Source organism: Phyllobates terribilis, unplaced genomic scaffold (assembly GCF_046119375.1).
Source record: "Phyllobates terribilis strain yellow unplaced genomic scaffold, ASM4611937v1 Scaffold_30__1_contigs__length_15301838, whole genome shotgun sequence".
NCBI lineage: Eukaryota > Metazoa > Chordata > Amphibia > Anura > Dendrobatidae > Phyllobates > Phyllobates terribilis.
Window position 1 is genome coordinate 6,812,153 of NW_027362790.1, and position 20,588 is coordinate 6,832,740.

At 44.0% G+C, this 20,588-nt stretch overlaps 5 non-coding genes across 5 annotated transcripts; all 5 read right to left on the bottom strand.

Annotated features, from left to right (window-relative positions):
- Positions 1-383: 383 nt before the first annotated feature.
- On the bottom strand, positions 384-574 carry LOC141179486 (U2 spliceosomal RNA). The gene has a single exon (XR_012255497.1). It is a non-coding gene; the product is annotated as a U2 spliceosomal RNA (small nuclear RNA).
- A 1,109-nt stretch (positions 575-1,683) lies between these two features.
- LOC141179630 (U2 spliceosomal RNA) lies at positions 1,684-1,874 on the bottom strand. Its single transcript, XR_012255627.1, has one exon. It is a non-coding gene; the product is annotated as a U2 spliceosomal RNA (small nuclear RNA).
- Positions 1,875-2,968: 1,094 nt separating this feature from the next.
- LOC141179869 (U2 spliceosomal RNA) lies at positions 2,969-3,157 on the bottom strand. The gene has a single exon (XR_012255815.1). It is a non-coding gene; the product is annotated as a U2 spliceosomal RNA (small nuclear RNA).
- Positions 3,158-9,755: 6,598 nt separating this feature from the next.
- Positions 9,756-9,946, bottom strand: LOC141179649 (U2 spliceosomal RNA). The gene has a single exon (XR_012255644.1). It is a non-coding gene; the product is annotated as a U2 spliceosomal RNA (small nuclear RNA).
- A 1,109-nt stretch (positions 9,947-11,055) lies between these two features.
- LOC141179773 (U2 spliceosomal RNA) lies at positions 11,056-11,245 on the bottom strand. The gene has a single exon (XR_012255746.1). It is a non-coding gene; the product is annotated as a U2 spliceosomal RNA (small nuclear RNA).
- Positions 11,246-20,588: the final 9,343 nt, after the last annotated feature.

Consider the following 20,588-nt stretch of genomic DNA (forward strand, 5'->3'; position numbering starts at 1 on the left):
TTGCTAAATAGATGGTGTGTGTGCAACAATATACTGAAAGAACAATTATATTGTGCAGCTTATCTCACCACCTGTAATTAGTTAGGTGAAAGCTCCAAAATGCTTGCCTAATATGGCTGTTTATCCAAAAGGAAGTAAAGAGGGAGAGCTAGATAGATAGCATTACATTACAGTACATGGCTATGCAATGCAGAGTTGCTGAAGTTGAACCAAAATGAAACCAAAATGAGTTTGTCATCCGGCTTCTGCAACTTTTAACATGAAAAATACAATGAGGAGAAGAAAAGCAAAGCCAAAAAGTCCATCCAAAAATCCGACAAACAAGCAAAAGCAACAAAAAGCATTGAATTCAATTCTTTCTGATTTTAGAAACTGCATTAAAGAATGAGTGCACTGGTCCTGGAAATGCTGCAATACCAGGTCAATGCGTGGAGTGGACAGAGCAAGCTCTTTTACCATCTCCCTGTTCTAAAAATCCATTTAATATATGGTCCCCAGATAGGGGACGTATCAGATATTAAACTGATAAGAACAGATACTACACTTGATCTTAGCCAAAAGGCCGAGAAGCGATAACCAGAATTGGTTTCGGCCTACGGTGCCACCCTCGGATCCTGAAAAGTCCATTTGTGGAGATGGCCACCTGGACTCCCGTTAAGAAGACATGTTGTCAACCTCTAGATCCCTTACATGCCTGCACTTTTCGGCTTGCTGCTGCAGCAATCCACGTGTTTTAGATCTGCATGACTCTAACTATTTTAGCGCAGCACCCTCACCCCCTGCTGTTCCCACCCGCCTCAACACCGGTGGAAGGGAGGAGAACCAATTAAGGGGGGGACGAGCAGCTGTCTACCCTTAGCAGGAGTGTTGCTGATTACTTACCTTTCCTGCTGCTGCTGGCTGTCCAGCAGCAGACTGAAGGTGGCTGCTGCCGTGCGCTGGTATATAAAGGCTCAGAGCCTATTATGACACGCGCAGCCAGTGTTCCATTGCCACATTCCATCTACTGCAGGCAGGATACCTGGCTGGTTGAACGGCACTGAGAAGCTCACAGAGACCGCCATAAGCAACAGTTTAAAAGAATGCCACAGACTAATCAACCAAACTTTTTGGGTTGGGTTATTTTTTATAGTCTGCAGGCGTTAAATGAAAGAAGTCAGTGTTCCACCAGAGGGAGACAACGTTTCAGAAAAGGCATTGGAGCAAGCCAAAAAAGACATTTTAAGCGCAGCAGAGTAACCAGCGCACATACCTGTTAGCTCAGGTGAGTTTAAATGGCTGCTTTTGATAACAAGGGCATTTGCTAAATAGATGGTGTGTGTGCAACAATATACTGAAAGAACAATTATATTGTGCAGCTTATCTCACCACCTGTAATTAGTTAGGTGAAAGCTCCAAAATGCTTGCCTAATATGGCTGTTTATCCAAAAGGAAGTAAAGAGGGAGAGCTAGATAGATAGCATTGCATTACAGTACATGGCTATGCAATGCAGAGTTGCTGAAGTTGAACCAAAATGAAACCAAAATGAGCTTGTCATCTGGCTTCTGCAACTTTTAACATGAAAAATACAATGAGGAGAAGAAAAGCAAAGCCAAAAAGTCCATGCAAAAATCCGACAAACAAGCAAAAGCAACAAAAAGCATTGAATTCAATTCTTTCTGATTTTAGAAACTGCATTAAAGAATGAGTGCACTGGTTCTGGAAATGCTGCAATACCAGGTCAATGCGTGGAGTGGACAGAGCAAGCTCTTTTACCATCTCCCTGTTCTAAAAATCCATTTAATATATGGTCCCCAGATAGGGGACGTATCAGATATTAAACTGATAAGAACAGATACTACACTTGATCTTAGCCAAAAGGCCGAGAAGCGATAACCAGAATTGGTTTCGGCCTACGGTGCCACCCTCGGATCCTGAAAAGTCCATTTGTGGAGATGGCCACCTGGACTCCCGTTAAGAAGACATGTTGTCAACCTCTAGATCCCTTACATGCCTGCACTTTTCGGCTTGCTGCTGCAGCAATCCACGCGTTTTAGATCTGCATGACTCCAACTATTTTAGCACAGCACCCTCACCCCCTGCTGTTCCCACCCGCCTCAACACCGGTGGAAGGGAGGAGAACCAATTAAGGGGGGGACGAGCAGCTGTCTACCCTTAGCAGGAGTGTTGCTGATTACTTACCTTTCCTGCTGCTGCTGGCTGTCCAGCAGCAGACTGAAGGTGGCTGCTGCCGTGCGCTGGTATATAAAGGCTCAGAGCCTATTATGACACGCGCAGCCAGTGTTCCATTGCCACATTCCATCTACTGCAGGCAGGATACCTGGCTGGTTGAACGGCACTGAGAAGCTCACAGAGACCGCCATAAGCAACAGTTTAAAAGAATGCCAAAGACTAATCAACCAAACTTTTTGGGCTGGTTAATTTTTTATAGTCTGCAGGCGTTAAATGAAAGAAGTCAGTGTTCCACCAGAGGGAGACAACGTTTCAGAAAGACATTGGAGCAAGCCAAAAAAGACATTTTAAGTGCAGCAGAGTAACCAGCACACATACCTGTTAGCTCAGGTGAGTTTAAATGGCTGCTGTTGATAACAAGGGCATTTGCTAAATAGATGGTGTGTGTGCAACAATATACTGAAAGAACAATTATATTGTGCAGCTTATCTCACCACCTGTAATTAGTTAGGTGAAAGCTCCAAAATGCTTGCCTAATATGGCTGTTTATCCAAAAGGAAGTAAAGAGGGAGAGCTAGATAGATAGCATTGCATTACAGTACATGGCAATGCAATGCAGAGTTGCTGAAGTTGAACCAAAATGAGTTTGTCATCTGGCTTCTGCAACTTTTAACATGAAAAATACAATGAGAAGAAAAGCAAAGCCAAAAAGTCCATCCAAAAATCCGACAAACAAGCAAAAGCAACAAAAAGCATTGAATTCAATTCTTTCTGATTTTAGAAACTGCATTAAAGAATGAGTGCACTGGTCCTGGAAATGCTGCAATACCAGGTCAATGCGTGGAGTGGACAGAGCAAGCTCTTTTACCATCTCCCTGTTCTAAAAATCCATTTAATATATGGTCCCCAGATAGGGGACGTATCAGATATTAAACTGATAAGAACAGATAAGGTTTCAACGCAATTTTATTGATTCAAAAGTATATTTACAAAGGTTTTAAAAAAGAACATTTATAACATTACAATAAAATGATAAAACATGATAATAATCAATTCAAGTTTTTTGTAAAAACACAATTTACCATCATAAAACCATTGTAACAATTATGAAAATCATAATTACAGATGCACTTGGGTTTATTTAATTACCACTAATTGTGTTCCATAATTGTACACACCACATAGAAGCCGCTTCTTTTGCTCCAAACAGTTTTTTATCTCTGAGATAGTAAATATACATTTCACTTAAAGCAATTTTTATACAGTCTGTTGAATCAATATGATCATGTTTGAAGAGTAAAATATTTCTAACTTTCCACATGGCATTTTTAAAACAATTAATAATAATCCAGGCAACTCGGAATTGTTTAAAATTTGGACACTTAAAAAGACCATAAAAGACATAAAAGTGATTAAAATCTTTCAGGCCACATGCCCATTTTAAAAGTGGGCCTACCTTTCTCCAAACCTCCTGTGCAAAAGGACAATTCCAAAAGAGATGCAATACAGAGTCACTTTCCCCGCATATATCTCTTGGACATTTGGCTCTCGCCACCAGCCCCCGCCTATGTTGAAACTCACGGGTAGGGAGGCACTGGTGGACGATAGCCCAGGCAAGGTCCTTGTGTACATTTGCAAGATATTTCCCGTACACATTTCGCCACACCGTTTTGGACCTTGCCTGTGAAAAATTGGAGACAGGAATTGTGTCCTCAGAGTGTCTGCAAGCAATAGATACCTTCCTTTGTTCCCCCAATATATCAGGCTCCAGTTCCTGGAGACCTAAAAGTCTGACCGTTTTCTCAAGTATCACATACTGTTTAGGTGGGCACAGGAGCACAGGAGAACTTAAAGGTAGGCTAAACCACCTTTTAAAAATCATTCCTGCTGCATATTTTAAAAAATAACTAAAAATGCCATCAGATTTAAAAACCTTAAAACAGAAGCAGAAATACTTTATATGGAAAAAGGTAAAAAAATTGGGTACATCTTTACCTCCATTAGATTTACATTTGTACATCAGATCTCTTTTTAACTTTTCCATTTTTGAACCCCATAAAAACATAAAAACAATTCTTGTTACTTTCTTGATTTGTAAATTGGAAGGGGGAAACACCATTGCAACATACAACATAATGGGAATTAAAACGGCTTTAATAATTAGAATTTTACCTTCCATACTAAGGTTCCTTAAATTCCACAATGAGATCTTTTTTTCTATTTTATCCATTGCAGAGTCCCAGTTAGGGTCCCCCTCATTGGCTTGGTTAAAAATAATTCCTAAAATTTTTATGTGATTTTTCTGTATCACTATCCCAGGGGTCAAAGAGGAGTCCCATCCCCCCACATTAAAACAGTCACATTTATCTATATTTAATTTAAAACCTGAGGCTTCACAGAAAAATTGTGTGTTTCTCAATACCCTCCTCAGAGATGTGGAATCTGGACATAGTATGGTAACATCATCCATGTAACTTAGGGCTTTAAGTTGCATACCCCTACTCCCGGGAATAGGTACCCCTTTAATTACTTTATCTTTTCTCAGTATGGTTAATAGTGGTTCCATAACACAGATAAAGAGCAGTGGTGAGAGAGGGCACCCTTGTTTCACCCCTGATAATAGAGGAACCCCCTTCGTTAAAAACCCATTTACAGAAATTTGACTAAAACAAGAATGATATAAAAGCATAATGCGGGTTAAAATTTTCTCTGGAAATGCCATTTTTTTAAGAACCATAAAAAGAAATTCATGCGATACCCTGTCAAAAGCTTTTTCAAAGTCTAAGGATAAAATAGCAAGGTTTTGACTTCTCTCTTTTGAATACCATATGGTATCCCTAATTATGTTGAGGGACTCAGCTATGGTTCTTCCGGGAACACCACATACCTGGTGAGGGTGAATTAATTTGGCTATAAAGGGTTTTAAACGGACTGCAATAAGTTTAGCTAAAATTTTATAATCAAGGTTTAAAAGCGTAATAGGCCGCCAGTTTTTAAGTTGGCTCCTATCCCCTTTTTTATATATTAAAGATACCAGACCTCTCCTCCAAGATGGGGGTAATTTATTAGTATTAAAAGCTTCTTTAAACAATAAAAACATATCGTTCTTTAAAATTCCCCAAAAAGTCAGATAAAACTCAATCGGTAGACCGTCTTCCCCAGGGGCTTTCCCACTGGAGAAACTTTTAAAAATCTGTAAAAGTTCCTCACTGGTGAGATCCCTAGATAAAACACCATGGTCTAAAATATCTAACTTAAAATCAAGGGAATTAATAGCATACTCTAAAAAGGATGGATCTATAACTTTAGTGTTAAAAAGAAGTTGATAAAAATTAAAAGCTTTTCCTAACATACCCTTAATATCATTTTCACCTTCAAGATTTAGGATTGCGTCCCTCCTCCCCATTACCTTTTTGAAGAAGAATCGAGAGCATTTCTCTCCTTCCTCCAGGTGCTGTACATGGGAGTTAAAAATTATTTGTTTTCCTTTTTCATTAAGAGCATTTTTTATTTCAGATTTAAGATTTGCAATATCATCATCCACATCAATACCAACTTCTTTTAGTTTAAAGAGTACTTGTAATCTCATATTAAAAACATAAAACCACTGCTTTTTCTTTTTTGCTTTCATTTTCCCTGCCTTAATAAAAAATAATTTAATCTTAGGTTTAATGCTCTCCCACCAATCCAGCATCGAGGCGCGGGGGTCTCTCTTTGATTGCCAGCACTGGTAGGCCTGCACAAACCTCTTTTGAATATCAATATCCTCTAGGAGAGTTGTATTTAATCTCCATGGGCCTCTTGAGGTATTTTGTTCCCCTGCTAACTCTAAAAACACAGATAAAACGTTATGATCAGAGAATAAATTAGATAAAAGAAAACATTTACAAGGTTTAAAGGCAGTAGAAGCAAATATGAAATCAATTCTAGAAGAAACTCTTCCATTGGACCATGTAACACCTGGATCCGCCGGCAAGAGTTCCTTCCAGCAGTCCTGTAATCTAAAATCATCAATTAAACTTTTCAACAAATAGGAGGTACGGTCTTTACGATTCACATCCCCACCCTGCCGGGATTCCCCATCACGTAAACAATTAAAATCTCCTCCCACTAGCAGGGGGGTTGACCCAACACAAAATAATGGCAATATTTCAAGTAAATCCGCCCTTTCCTGCTTCCCAGGAGGAGCGTACACATTTAATAAACGTAAAGAAAGTCCATTAAAAACAAGATGTATTAAAATAGCTCTGCCAGGTATAATTTCAGTCACAGATTGAATGATGGTAGAATGTCCACGGCAAAGTAGTCCAACTCCGGCAGCACGACAGTCGTTAGCACCGGACCACACAGAAGCGCCCAGTTTCCAGTCTTCTTTTAAGTCCTTATAATTTAAATGACTCTGTATACCACATTCTTGTAGAAAGCAGAAATCAAAGTCCAATGTCTCTAAATAAGAAAATAAAGCAGCCCTACGTGTAGGGCTCTTTAGGGACCTCACATTTAGTGAGGAGATTTTAAGAGGAACAGACATTAAGAAGAATCAGGATCTGAAGATGGGAAGAAGTCAATACACGGCACCTCCTCCTCCGCATCTCCAGGGTCAGGATTTGTTTAATATTACCGGGATCTGAAGCAGGCAAAAAGGCATCATCCACTTTTGGCTCCTCATCTGGACCTCGACATCCGTGTTTTCTTTGGATATCAGGTTGCTTTACGTCCTCCCGTTGCCTTTTCAGAGGCTGGGAGCTGTCCATCTTTTCCAAGTCCTGTGCATCTGCAGTCCTCATGGCGGTCTGGTCTATGGAACGGGTGTCATCCCTCTGTGTCGTCTTGTCCTCTGGTCTGGTCACGGAACTACTGCGACTTCTGGTTTGAGGACCAGGGCTCGACTGGGTCTTAGCCGGGTCCTTTTTACTTCGCGCCCTAGAGGTCTCTCTTTCCGACACACTGGTTGATCGATTAAGGAGCGTACCCTTTTTGCCCTTACCCAAGATCACCGATGATGGTGTGGCGAATCTGGGTGCTTGCTTAATCGGGGTACTAGAGGTCTCCTCAGTTCCACATAATGCCGGTGGTGCATTCATGCTGGATGAGGACCCTTCCTCTTGACTCTGAGATACGGCAACATCTAGAGCCAGAACATCGATCAATTCCACAGAGAGCGAACCCTCGGTTAATCTTATGGATCCCCTACGACCGTCCTTCTGTGGAACTACCAGCGTGCCCTCTGGCGGAGCCGTTGAAGGATTTGGTCCGGACCCATCAGCGTGCGCCAACCCAGGTCCAGGGGCAGGTGTAGTAATACTCCCTCCGAAGTATTCTTGGATAGTCAGTTGACCTGATTTAAACATGTCATATGTTTTTGACTTTTTGCTCGGACAATTCCTGAAGGCATGACCTGCCTTCCCACATAGGTTACATACGATCTCAGAGTCACACGTAGCGGAGGTGTGCCCACTCTTACCGCACTTGTTGCAAAAGACTACATGAGCCCTTGTACAATTTTCTCGTGTATGCCCATATTCATGACAATTCCGGCATTGAAGGGGCATTCCTGGGTAGCGTAGGAATCCCCTGACATTACCAATGGCAAAATTAGCAGGCGGGTGGTGAAGACCACCAATGCCGCTCTGATCTGGATGGAACTTCACCAGGTATTTCCTCTTCCCATTCCAGAAGCGCTGGGAGTTGAGGATATCATGTGAGAAGCGCACTGACTTGCAGTAACGCTTCAAAAAGGTTTCGATATCGCCCTCAGAGACGAATTGGCTGTACATGAAGATCACCAAGGGTACTTCCTCTTCACCGTACAGGAAGTCAAAGCTCAGCCCGTTCAGTCTCTCATCGTCCTTGTCCGCAACCATCAGTGCTGCATGGATATTATCACAGCATGATTTAGCCATAAAGGAAATGGTATATCGCCCACGGAATTCCTGATCGTAAAGACACAGGATCTTATCTCGCTCCAGGTGGAAGAACCCAAAAAGAATCTCATGCACGATGTACTGCAGATTCTTCTCATGGCGCTGGCATTCATCCACCATGATTCTAAAGGACTGTCACAGTGGAGTCTCCCCCACCGCAAATCCAAAAGAAAAAGGCATTTTCGGACCTCAGGGACTAAGCCCTCCCCCAATAGTAACAAGGGAATGAATCCCACAAAAGCAGGAACAAACCCAAGACCGAGGGAGGGGTACCACAAGAACTTACACAGCCCACTAAGCGATAAAGCTCAGCAAAGGAAAACGCCCTTATTTCCTCGGGTCGCCCCGAAGACAAGACGCGATCGCTCCCCGTTGTCCGGGGACTAAGCCGACCTGCCAATAGCTGCAAGGGGGTGAAGCTCCCTCCGTTAAGAGAGAGCGATCCCCCAAGGCCAACAAGTCGGGTACCCCAGGCACCTCCTAGCCGAGACCAAGGCAGCAACCGTTAGATCACTGCACCTGATCCTAGCCAAAAGGCCGAGAAGCGATAACCAGAATTGGTTTCGAACTACGGAGCCACCCAAGGATCCTGAAAAGTCCATTTGTGGAGATGAGCTCCTGGACTCCCGTTAAGAAGACATGTTGTCAACCTCTAGATCCCTTACATGCCTGCACTTTTCGGCTTGCTGCTGCTGCAATCCACGCGTTTTACATCTGCATAACTCCACCTCTTTAAACACAGCACCCTCACCCCCTGCTGTTCCCACCCGCCTCAACACCGTTGGAAGGGAGGAGAACCAATTAAGGCGGGGGGTGGGGTGGAACGAGCAGCTGTCTACCCTTAGCAGGAGGGCTGCTGATTACTTACCTCTCCTGCTGCTGCTGGCTGTCCAGCAGCAGACTGAAGGTGGCTGCTGCTGTGCGCAGGTATATAAAGGCTCAGAGCCTATTATGACACGCGCAGCCAGCGTTCCATTGCCACATTCCATCTACTGCAGGCAGGATACCTGGCTGGCTGAATGTCACTGAGAAGCTCACAGAGACCGCCATAAGCAACAGTTTAACAGAATGCCACATACTAATCAACCAAACTTTTTGGGTTGGGTTCTCTTTTATAGTCTGCAGGCATTAAATGAAAGAAGTCAGTGTTCCAGCAGAGGGAGACAACGTTTCAGAAAAGGCATTGTAGCAAACCAAAAAAGAAATTTTAAGCGCAGCAGAGTAACCAGCGCACATACCTGTTAGCTCAGGTGAGTTTAAAAGGCTGCTGTTGATAACAAGGGCATTTGCTAAATAGATGGTGTGTGTGCAACAATATACTGAAAGGTCAATTATATTGTGCAGCTTATCTCACCACCTGTAGTTATTTAGGTGAAAGCTCCAAAATGCTTGCCTAATATGTCTGTTTATCCAAAAGGAAGTAAAGAGGGAGAGCTAGATAGATAGCATTGCATTACATTACATGGCAATGCAATGCACAGTTGCTGAAGTTGAACCAAAATGAGCTTGTCATCTGGCTTCTGCAACTTTGAACATGAAAAATCCAATGAGGAGAAGAAAAGCAAAGCCAAAGAGTCCATCCCAAAATCCGACAAACAAACAAAATGAACAAAAAACATTGAATTCAATTCTTTCTGATTTTAGAAACTGCATTAAAGAAGGGGTGCACCGGTCCTGGAGATACTGCAATACCAGGTCAATGCGTGGAGTGGACAGAGCAAGCTCTTTTTCCATCTCCCTGTTCTAAAAATCCATTTAATATATGGTCCCCAGATAGGGGACGTATCAGATATTAAACTGATAAGAACAGATACTACACTTGATCTTAGCCAAAAGTCCGAGAAGCGATAACCAGAATTGGTTTCGAACTACGGAGCCACCCAAGGATCCTGAAAAGTCCATTTGTGGAGATGAGCTCCTGGACTCCCGTTAAGAAGACATGTTGTCAACCTCTAGATCCCTTACATGCCTGCACTTTTCGGCTTGCTGCTGCTGCAATCCACGCGTTTTAGATCTGCATAACTCCACCTCTTTAAACACAGCACCCTCACCCCCTGCTGTTCCTACCCGCCTAAACACCGTTGGAAGGGAGGAGAACCAATTAAGGCGGGGGGTGGGGTGGAACGAGCAGCTGTCTACCCTTAGCAGGAGGGCTGCTGATTACTTACCTCTCCTGCTGCTGCTGGCTGTCCAGCAGCAGACTGAAGGTGGCTGCTGCTGTGCGCAGGTATATAAAGGCTCAGAGCCTATTATGACACGCGCAGCCAGCGTTCCATTGCCACATTCCATCTACTGCAGGCAGGATACCTGGCTGGCTGAATGTCACTGAGAAGCTCACAGAGACCGCCATAAGCAACAGTTTAACAGAATGCCACAGACTAATCAACCAAACTTTTTGGGTTGGGTTCTCTTTTATAGTCTGCAGGCATTAAATGAAAGAAGTCAGTGTTCCAGCAGAGGGAGACAACGTTTCAGAAAAGGCATTGTAGCAAACCAAAAAAGAAATTTTAAGCGCAGCAGAGTAACCAGCGCACATACCTGTTAGCTCAGGTGAGTTTAAAAGGCTGCTGTTGATAACAAGGGCATTTGCTAAATAGATGGTGTGTGTGCAACAATATACTGAAAGGTCAATTATATTGTGCAGCTTATCTCACCACCTGTAGTTATTTAGGTGAAAGCTCCAAAATGCTTGCCTAATATGTCTGTTTATCCAAAAGGAAGTAAAGAGGGAGAGCTAGATAGATAGCATTGCATTACATTACATGGCAATGCAATGCACAGTTGCTGAAGTTGAACCAAAATGAGCTTGTCATCTGGCTTCTGCAACTTTGAACATGAAAAATCCAATGAGGAGAAGAAAAGCAAAGCCAAAGAGTCCATCCCAAAATCCGACAAACAAGCAAAATGAACAATAAACATTGAATTCAATTCTTTCTGATTTTAGAAACTGCATTAAAGAAGGGGTGCACCGGTCCTGGAGATACTGCAATACCAGGTCAATGCGTGGAGTGGACAGAGCAAGCTCTTTTTCCATCTCCCTGTTCTAAAAATCCATTTAATATATGGTCCCCAGATAGGGGACGTATCAGATATTAAACTGATAAGAACAGATTTTTTTTTTTTTTTAAAACCACTCAGGTTTAGATATAAGCAAACAGTTAACCAGACTTCGTCATAAGTTATACTGCCACTTCATAAACATCATTGTGGCTTCTTTATTAAAGTATTATTCAACAAAAATACAAACAAGTAATCCTATGCCAGAGAAATTTCCAGAAAAAATATCAACGGTATTTAACCATATCCTGCCACTTAAGGTATTTCCACACACCTTCAGAATCTGTTCCACCACCACCACCTTCTCTTGTATCCCACAAATAGATTACATATAGTCTTGCTAAGATCAACCTAATACAATCATTTACTGTTAAATTTACTCTTTTAAACACACACAAATTTCTCACATCCCACAAGCTCTCCTGCACACACACCATAATAAACCACATCATCCTTTCTAGGCCACGACGACTAGCACCAAAACCAAACATAGCCACTCTCCAATCAATAAACTTCACACCAGCAACCCCTTTACACAGTCCACCCACACCTTTCCACACATCATACGCAAAATTACAATCCCACATAAGGTGCCTCACCGTGTCATTCGCTCCACAACCATCCCTTGGACATACTGCAGATCTTATGAGATCTCTTTTCTTCTGAAAATCCCTCACTGGCAAAATATTATGAAGGCCCATCCATACTATATCTCGCTGTCTATTCGACACACCTTGAATGCTTAACTTCTTCCATACCCGCGCAACTTCCATAGAACGCAATCCCACCACATTACTCTCACACTCATTCACACACATCTTCCCCATCACCTTCTTAACCAACATAAAGTCTTTCATTGCAACTGCTAACAAATCATTCTTCCTCACAAACTTCTCAATCAAACCATACCACTCAGGACACTTAAAAGCAACAGGCACATTCTTATCACGCTTCACCCAATTCAGACCATACAGCATCCATCCAGCCAAATACTTACACATAAATGCCCCTTTATTATTCTTCCCAATCAAAATGACCGTAGTCTTAATAAAATGCAATGTTAGAAACACTTCAATATTCGGAAACTTCAGTCCCCCATACAAATATTGCTTAAACAAAATCTCTCTCTTAAGTCTTTCCATCCTACTGCCCCAAAAAACCACAAAAAATAGTTTCTCCACTTTTTTAATTTTCCTATAGGGCACTGGAAAAATACAAGAAACATAAAGCAAAATAGGGAGAATAACAGCCTTAATAATAAGAACCTTCCCTACCAAAGACAAAGAACGTAACTTCCAAAAATTCATCTTCCGCACAATCCGCTCACCACATTCATCCCAACTCTCATAACCTTTCAAATCATCATTAAAAAAAACTCCCAACACTTTAATTGCACCATCCACACCAGCCACACCATCCATCTTAATCCTATTGTCACCAAAACATTTAAACATGCATTTGTTCCAATTCACACGAAACGCTGACGCGCCACAAAAAAAATTCAACAACAATTTTACTCTCTCCATAGAGGCCACACTCTCACTCACCACTACTACATCATCCATATATCCTAAGACTTTCACAGTCATTCCACCACTCCCTGGCACTAACAAACCACGCACCACTTTCTCTTTCCGAATCATACACAGCAGTGGCTCAATCACACACACAAATAATACCGGTGACATGGGACAACCTTGCCTCACACCAGACCTAATACACACTTTCTCACTCAAAAACCCATTCACCAGAAATTCACTCACCACCTCCCCATACAATCCTCTCACGGCACGCACAAATTTCTCCGGAAAACCCATTCTACGCAAAACCTCAAATAGAAACACATGAGACACGCGATCAAACGCCTTTTCAAAGTCAACAGCCATCACCATACACTTCTGCTTTCTTACTTTACAATCCCACAACACATCTCTTAAAAGACACAGATTATCCGTCATACATCTACCAGGCACTGCACACACTTGATCTTTACCAATCACATCAGCTACAACCACACGCATCCGACACGCCAAAATTTTACTGAATACCTTGTAATCGGCGTTCAGAAGCGTAATTGGCCTCCAATTACTCAAACACCTTTTATCCCCTTTCTTATGGATTAAGACCACCACTCCCTCCTTCATTGAACCCGCAAGCATCCCATTCTCCCACATAAACTGACACTCTTCCACTAAATCCATACCCATCACTTCCCACATCATAACTAGAGATGAGCGGTGTTCGACTAGAACTGTTCGCCAATCTCAAATTCGAGCTGTTTTGGGCGGTGTTCGAGTTGTTCGACGAACCCGAACGATTTGCAAAAAATTCGGCTGTTCGAGGTTATGTTCGATAACTGTTCGTGCACCAAAAGCGTGTCCTGCATGTCTGGCGCTATTTAGAGCACCAATCATGCAGGGATTGTCTGCCACTCACTGTAATGCCACAGCCATGGTGGTTGTGGCATTACAGTGATTGCCCAAATCGATGGGAACAGTGCCAACAGTGAAACATGAAAAGCCGGCAATTCAGCAGCGGCATACTAGAGATGAGCGTTGTTCTACTCGAACTGTTCGCCAATCTCAAATTCGAGCTGTTTTGGGCGGTGTTCGAGCCGGTCGGCGAACACGAACAATTTGAGAAAAATTCGGCTGTTCGAGGTTATGTTCGATAACTGTTCGTGCACCAAAATCATAACTGGATTTTTTCTCAGTAATGATGAAAATTAATGTTAATACGCAGTTTGAGTGTACAGCCGGGCGGGGGGAGGGGCAGGGGATGGATCTCTGCAGGAACAATGAAGATCTCCATTTTTTTTTCTCTTTCCCGCATTTGCAGTGGGGAGGTGCAATCTGTCAGCCTATCAGCAGCGCACACACGGAGCGAAGTGCTTTTTTTCACACAAGCAAGGGCATGTGTGATTGGCAGTGTATGTCACATGTCCTTGCCCTATAAGACCAAGCCATTTTCCCCGTCGCCACCATTTTCTCACTGCTGCAGCTGCGTGTTAGACGGCACCGCTGTTGCTGTGTGCGCTATACCTTGTTAATTTCAAGCCAATTTTCGCACAAATATACAGATAGCTTGGGAGTAGGGAATAGTTGTGATTGCAGTCCTTTTAAGGACTAGGTTACAGCATTTCCTACGACTTTTATCAGGCAGGTCTGTGCTCTTAAATAGATAGATTGTGGGAGTAAAGACTAATTGTAATTGGAGTCCTTTTCAGGACTAGGTTACATCAGTTCCTATCAGTTTTTGCCAGGCAGGTCTGTGCCAGTGCTGTGCAAGTTTTTTTCACAGCATTTGGCTGAATCTAGCAAAGCTAATCCTTTTTGGCCTATTGCAGAGTGTGTTAGTCAGTGGAGTAGCCTATCTGTGTTGCAAGATATACCACCTGTGTATAGAATACCAATTTTTTTACTGCACCTAGTGAAGTAAAATCTTTTGGGCATAGCATCATTCTATTAGTCCATCTATACTGACCTCCATCAGGTTGCAAACTGAATATAATTTTTTTCTGCATCTAGCTCTGAAAAAATATTTGGGCTTCTAGCAGTGTGTGGGACTTGGTCTATTAGTCCATCTATACTGACCTCCATCAGGTTGCAAATTAAAAATAATTTCTTTCTTCATTTAGCTCTGAAAAAATATTTGGGCTTCTAGCAGTGTGTGGGACTTGTTCTATTAGTCCTTCTATACTGACCTCCAGCAGGTTGCAAATTGAATATAATTTTTTTCTGCATCTAGCTCTGAAAAAATATTTGGGCTTCTAGCGGTGTGTGGGACTTGGTCTATTAGTCCATCTATACTGACCTCCATCAGGTTGCAAATTAAAAATAATTTTTTTCTGCATCTAGCTCTGAAAAAATATTTGGGCTTCTAGCAGTGTGTGGGACTTGGTCTATTAGTCCATCTATACTGACCTCCATCAGGTTGCAAATTAAAAATAATTTTTTTGTTCATTTATCTCTGAAAAAATATTTGGGCTTCTAGCAGTGTGTGGGACTTGTTCTATTAGTCCTTCTATACTGACGTCCAGCAGGTTGCAAATTGAATATAATTTTTTTCTGCATCTAGCTCTGAAAAAATATTTGGTTTTCTAGCGGTGTGTGGGACTTGGTCTATTAGTCCATCTATACTGACCTCCATCAGGTTGCAAATTAAAAATAATTTTTTTCTGCATCTAGCTCTGAAAAAATATTTGGGCTTCTAGCAGTGTGTGGGACTTGGTCTATTAGTCCATCTATACTGACCTCCATCAGGTTGCAAATTAAAAATAATTTTTTTCTGCATCTAGCTCTGAAAAAATATTTGGGCTTCTAGCAGTGTGTGGGACTTGGTCTATTAGTCCATCTATACTGACCTCCATCAGGTTGCAAATTAAAAATAATTTTTTTCTTCATTTAGCTCTGAAAAAATATTTGGGCTTCTAGCAGTGTGTGGGACTTGTTCTATTAGTCCTTCTATACTGACCTCCAGCAGGTTGCAAATTGAATATAATTTTTTTCTGCATCTAGCTCTGAAAAAATATTTGGGCTTCTAGCGGTGTGTGGGACTTGGTCTATTAGTCCATCTATACTGACCTCCATCAGGTTGCAAATTAAAAATAATTTTTTTCTGCATCTAGCTCTGAAAAAATATTTTTGCTTCTAGCGGTGTGTGGGACTTGGTCTATTAGTCCATCTATACTGACCTCCATCAGGTTGCAAATTAAAAATAATTTTTTTCTGCATCTAGCTCTGAAAAAATATTTGGGCTTCTAGCAGTGTGTGGGACTTGGTCTATTAGTCCATCTATACTGACCTCCATCAGGTTGCAAATTGAATAAAAAAATTTTCTGCATCTAGCTCTGAAAAAATATTTGGGCTTCTAGCGGTGTGTGGGACTTGGTCTATTAGTCCATCTATACTGACCTCCATCAGGTTGCAAATTAAAAATAATTTTTTTCTGCATCTAACCCAGCCAATAGTTTTGGCCTAATACCACAGTTTGGCCACTCAGCTCTGCTCGGTTACCATCCATTGTTTTTTTGTGCAAACAACTCCAGAGTTGTGAATTAGTTAACCACCAAAATGAGTGGAAAAAGGCCTGCTGCTGGTGGAAAGGGGAATAGGCGTGTTGGGAAGGGGAAAAAAGGTTGTGTCCGTGGGGTAGGTGCAGAAGAAAGACCATCTTCCAGCCAAACTAAAATGTCTACTTCTTTTAGCGGACAATGTGATAAGATCCCTTTCTTACGGCCACACCAATCGCTACAAATTCCAGATGAGGCACAAAAACAGCAGGTGCTTCAACGGATATCAAGTGCTCCTTTAAGTGGGCTCTCCTCCACATCAACTTCAACATCACAAATACTCCAGTCCTCAAAGGTGTCACCCAAATCGCACTTGCTTCCTCACAGCTCCCAAATCTCCAGCTGCCCGTCTGAGTATGAGGTAGAACAGATGGTTGAGTCTGCAGAGCTGTTTACTCATACTATAGCCTGGGAATCAGAGGTCGACTCCAGCGCTTCTGTGAATCCAGACGAGGAAATGATCTGCACTGATGCCCAGAATCTTTATGAGTCGGATCCAGGACCAGACGCAGAAGGTTCTGACCATAATGTAGACCCTCATTCCCAAACTGTAACTCCTGTTGGTGGAGACAATGAGGAAGACGATGATAAGACTCAAATACCTGATTGGAGCGACAACTTTAGTTTTTTGTCAGGGCAGGAACAGGTTGGCTCTGAGGACGACGGGTGTGATAACGCACAGGGTGATGATGATGAGGTCGGAGATCCCACTTACTGTCAACCCACAGTCAGTCAAGAGATGAGGTCAGCAGAGGAGGTGGAGGAAGATGCTAGTGACGACGAGGTCAGGTTGCGCCTTCCTGGACAGAGACGTAGTACTGGAAGCACGTCAACAACTGCATCCTCAAACACAACTCTGCCTCTCACCACAAGTCGTGGTGGCTCTTCAGGTCGCATGGGTGCTAAGCCTTGCATAGCCTGGGCATTTTTTCAGATCGATAAAGATGACCCAACTCGTGTTATCTGTAACATTTGTCAGCAAAAGCTAAGTAGAGGCCAAAAAATACATAGTTTGAGTACTTCATGCATGAACCGGCACATGGACATGAAGCATAAGTTGCAGTGGGAAGCTCAGTGTGCTACAATGCGGTCTAGCCGGCCGGGCCAACCACCGTCTGCCATATCTTGTGCATCCGCGGCCTCTTCATCCTCTGTGACTGGGGGGACAGCAGTCACACCTGTTTTGGGGCGCAGACCTGCCACCTCTTTACCCGCAACAGCCAGCGTGATTGGCAGGTCATCATTTTCTTTGGAGGTGGTAACACCAGCTGGTCTTGAGCGCTGTCCGACATCGATAGCACCACCTTTGGATCAAGGCAACCTAACATGTCCGCCTGCATCTTCCTCACAGACCGGCAGTTTGCCGGGGACACCCTTATCAACCCCGTCTAAGCACAATAGCCAGCCCTCGGTCCCTCAGATGTGGACAAGTAAAAGACCATTTCCTCCTAGCCATGAGAAAGCTAAGAGGTTGAATTTCACCATCTGCAAGCTCTTGGCTACAGAAATGCTGCCTTTCCGCCTGGTGGACACAGAGGATTTTCGAGACCTTATGTCCGTCGCAGTGCCCCAGTACCAGATGCCCAGTCGGCACTACTTCTCAAAGAAAGGTGTGCCTGCGCTCCACCAGCATGTGGCACACAACATCACCGCTTCTTTGAGAAACTCTGTGTGTGACAGGGTGCATTTCACCACAGACACTTGGACGAGTAGGCATGGACAGGGGCGTTACATGTCGCTGACTGGGCACTGGGTAACTATGGTGACAGCAGGACAAGGGGCTGCTGTCCAAGTCTTGCCGTCCCCACGAGTTGTGCGTCAATCCTCTTTATGTAATTTTTCCTCCACTGCTTCTGCCTCCTCAACCTCCTCTCGGTCTTCCACCTGCACCCAAAGCCTGTCTGGTCATGCCACAAGCTTTCTAACTGCGCAGAAGGGATCCTGCACACCTCCTTACTATGCTGGCAGTAGGGCTCAACGTCATCAGGCGGTTTTTACATTGAAATGTCTGGGAAATGTGAGTCACACAGCTGAGGAGTTGTGGTCAGCTCTGGAGAACCAATTTCATGAATGGTTGTCTCCACTGGACCTGAAACCAGGGAAGGCCGTGTGCGACAATGCTGCAAACCTGGGTGCGGCCCTTCGCCGGGGCAATGTCACACACGTGCCTTGTATGGCTCACGTGTTGAACCTGGTTGTCCAGCAATTTTTAGCCCACTATCCCAGACTAGATGGCCTTCTGCAGAGGGCACGGTCGCTGTGTGCTCACTTCCGCCGTTCGCATCCCGCAGCTCAGCGACTTACATCTCTACAGAAGTCGTTGGGCCTGCCACTTCACCGGCTAAAATGCGATGTGCCTACCCGGTGGAATTCAACTCTGCACATGTTGCAGCGACTGTGGCAGCACCGACAAGCCCTGGTGCAATACGTTCTGACGTATAGCCTGGGCCAACGAGATTCAGAGGTGGGGCAAATCACGCTGGAGGAGTGGTCTCAGATCAGGGACCTATGCACCCTTCTGCACAGTTTTGAAATGGCGACGAAGATGTTTAGTGCTGACGATGCCATTATCAGCATGACTATTCCGGTGATTTACATGCTGGAGCACATGTTAAACAGAATTCGGAGTCAGGTGGTGGCACAAGAGGAGGTGGAGGAAGTAGAGGAGGAGGAGTTGTATGCGGAAGGGCTAACATCTGCAAGGTCCAGACGGTCGGCAGCACCAGGGCGGCAGGCATGTGAGGGTGGGGGAGATGATTTTACCAGGGCGCATGGTAGCAGCCAAACTAGTGAGGAAGGTGCAGGAGCCCAGGAAGAAGTGGAGGACGAACTGATGGAAGACTCATCAGATGAGGGAGACCTTGATCACATTTCTGTTGTGCGAGGTTGGGGGGAGAGGACAGAGGAAGGAAGCATGATTGTTACCTCGCCACCAACACAACAGGGACTTGGTGCTCCTGGATGCGCAACACACATGAGTGCCTTCTTGCTGCACTACCTGCAACATGACCCTCGAATTGTGAGAATTAGAAATAATCCTGACTACTGGGTTGCCACACTGTTAGATCCCCGGTACAAAAGTAAATTTGCAGAAATTATTCCTGCCATAGAAAGGGATGCACGCATGCAGGAGTATCAGCAGAGACTGTTGCAGAATCTTACATGTGCTTTTCCACAAAACACCAGTGGTTCACGTAGTGAATCTTACAGTTCTAACTTGCCAACCGTGGTCTGTATGGAATTGTTCAATAAAGGGCCCAAAATTAAGATAACATAGATGGGAGAGGTCTCTATGAATAGGAATTCCTAAGTATTTGATACCCTGTGAGGGCCAGGCAAAGGGAAAGTTGGACTGGATGGAATCCTATATGGATTTAGGGAGGGAGACATCGAGGGCCTCAGACTTCGCTGCATTGATTTTAAAATTTTACCATGTAACAAAGTGATCTATTTCAGCCATAACAGCAGGGATGGATATATGTGATTGAGTGATATATACTAGGACATCATCAGCAAATAGAGAGCACTTGTACTCGGTGCCTCCCACCTCAATCCACCTAATATTGGGGTTATGGCGAATTGATGAGAGCAGGTGCTCCGTCACTAGGATGTATAAGAGAGGGGACAGAGGACATCCCTGCCTTGTCCCATTGGTGATTGTGAAAGGTGATGAAAATGTTCTGACGCACCCCCTGGGCCTTGGGACACCCGGAGCCGGACCCTTTTTGGTGGATGCTGGTGGTTGTAGTCTTCGTGGCGGCGATCCGGTTCCGTGGCTCAGGGCGGTCAAACCAGTGGCGGAACTATTTATGTGGTTTTGATGTTTAAATGTCCGACTACGCCACCAGTGGATTGCGGTCAGAGTGAACCGCCGCTACAGGGCAGACCGCTAAGGCTGGTGTTGTGGGTGCAGCAGAGCGTAGCATAACTCCCCACGGGAGGAGTATAGCCTCAGGGCAGTGTATGCGGAGGATGGGGGTGATGGTGCAGGGCAGCAGCAGTAACGACACGGAGTCAGTGATGCAGTTCAGGGCCTTTACTCACAGTTCTTATTATCCAGACCACGTCTGCAGGTAACGGCTGCCCACATCGTACTGTGCTCACCAGGTGAGGGGCTCAGACAACTCCCAGATAACTTTGGAGCGCTTCACAGGACCCCCTTTGTGTGTCCTTTGTCTGGCCTTTCTTACCAACACTTCTGTCCGGCTGCCTCGGGCCTCCTCTTGGTAAACTTGGCGCCAGTTTCCCTGACCCTATGTGGTGCCTTCCTAGCGGGTGGAGCAAGGGGCTGCGCCACATAAAATGTCAGAGCCTCCGGTTTCTAGCTGAGGGTCGTTTCCTGCCTCCACTAGTTCGGGGACCG